This window comes from Rhagoletis pomonella, unplaced genomic scaffold, assembly GCF_013731165.1.
Source record: "Rhagoletis pomonella isolate Grant_MI unplaced genomic scaffold, Rhpom_1.0 Rhpom_scaffold_25030, whole genome shotgun sequence".
Taxonomy (NCBI): domain Eukaryota; kingdom Metazoa; phylum Arthropoda; class Insecta; order Diptera; family Tephritidae; genus Rhagoletis; species Rhagoletis pomonella.
Genome location: NW_023483506.1, coordinates 1 through 1,637, shown reverse-complemented (window position 1 = coordinate 1,637; position 1,637 = coordinate 1). Strand labels below are relative to the sequence as shown.

Genomic DNA, 1,637 nt, shown 5'->3' with positions numbered 1-1,637 from the left:
TGATTGAAGAACGCACTATTTCAGAATTTTATTGATAAACATCCTATCTCAGAATTTTGTTGAAGAACGCCCTATCTCAAAATACATTGAAAATGTGCTGAGATAGGGCGTTTTTAAATCGGCAGCTGAGATAGGTCGATCTTCCACTCAGCCATCGATATATGCATATTTATGTACGTACATATACTCAAAATTATTTAATTCAATAGATCGGTCTTGTGTCGTCTACAAAGGTGTACCGAGCGCTCATTTACCTGTTGCACATAGCGATGCACTACAAGTTCCAAATCATCCATCCGAACTCGAAACTGTCTATGATTGCAAACAGTCTATGGCAACGCCATTACCACTTAATGATGGATCTGATTACATTCCGATTGAAAACAATTTACCGTCTTTCATATCCCAAGAACGCCTAAACAGCATGGTGCGTAAATTAACAGCCCTATTCTGTTGCCCTCACAAAAATTACCACACTCACTATTGTGAGGTTTCTGACTATTGTGAGGTTATCCCTATGCTGGCGTAAATTCAAAAGCTCATACGCTCACAATTGTCAGGAAATTTATGATGTACGAATGAGATCCTCACAAGAGAAAAATAGCCGATTTTTATTGAGCAATTGAATAATGTTGTGTTAATTTTCGTTCGCTATCAGTGTCTGTGTTAAGTTTTTTTTTTTAACTAAAAGTATATTCAGTAATGGCGGAGTTATTGTTTGTTTTTGCGGCAGTTTCGGAAGAGTTAGAGCAGGCATAAGATTTCATTTCCATACAAGCTTTTGCTCCAAGTTGTGGATTGCAAACTGTGTGAAGTACTGGAGCTACTCCTGCTTTGTTATTTCTTTTTAAATTCGCCTAGAAAATAAATAAAATCAGTAATTATCAAAAAAATAAACAAATTGCAAAAATATTTACTTTTCCTGTTGTTCAGCATCCATCTTTTGTATTTATTTTATTTAAGAAACAGCTGTTAGACAGCAAAATGCTTTTCACCTCGTGTGGTGATTTTGTTGAGCTTTTTTCTTGTGAGGTGTGGGCTAGAATAACCTCACAAAATAGACCTCACAAAGTTTTGCTCACAACTCAGTTGTGAGGTTTTATTAGAATAGGGCTGTAAATCTCTTCCATAACAACGCAATGATTTTGGCATCAGAACTGAAAAGCGCGAATGTTTTAGCACCAGGAGTAAAAATAACGGCCTACGGCCGTTTATGCCATATTTCAAGTTATCGGAAGATGGCACTCAGGCGTATTGCATTGATGTTGCAGGTTTGATGAATGAAATGGGAATTACTGACTATAAACCCGAACAATGGCGTCTCTTTATTGGCCAAAAAGAAAGGAACAATCGATTGGTCAATACAATATAGTTCACGAGCCCTTGATAGCGCTTAATAAAATCATGCTTCCCGATTTACATATCAAATGTGGTGTTGTTAAGAATTACATCAAACAGTTGGTTAGAGTCAACGAAACTGCATTCCTATATTTGAAAAATAATGCCTTTCCAAAACTTTCCGTTGAAAAAATCCGTGAAGGTAGTTTTTTGATTGTATATGAGTGAAAATCTCTCAAGTGGTAAAGTGTAAACCGAAGAAAGTGATTTGTGCGAAAATATCTTCACCGTCCAATTTT

The 1,637-nt window shown here is 36.3% G+C and overlaps 1 long non-coding RNA gene across 1 annotated transcript; it reads right to left on the bottom strand.

Moving 5' to 3' along the window:
* Positions 1–614: 614 nt before the first annotated feature.
* LOC118732686 lies at positions 615–1,604 on the bottom strand. The gene is made up of 2 exons (XR_004992174.1): positions 918–1,604; positions 615–857 (listed from the first exon to the last, which is right to left on the bottom strand). It is a non-coding gene; the product is annotated as an uncharacterized LOC118732686 (long non-coding RNA).
* Between the last annotated feature and the right edge of the window lie 33 nt (positions 1,605–1,637).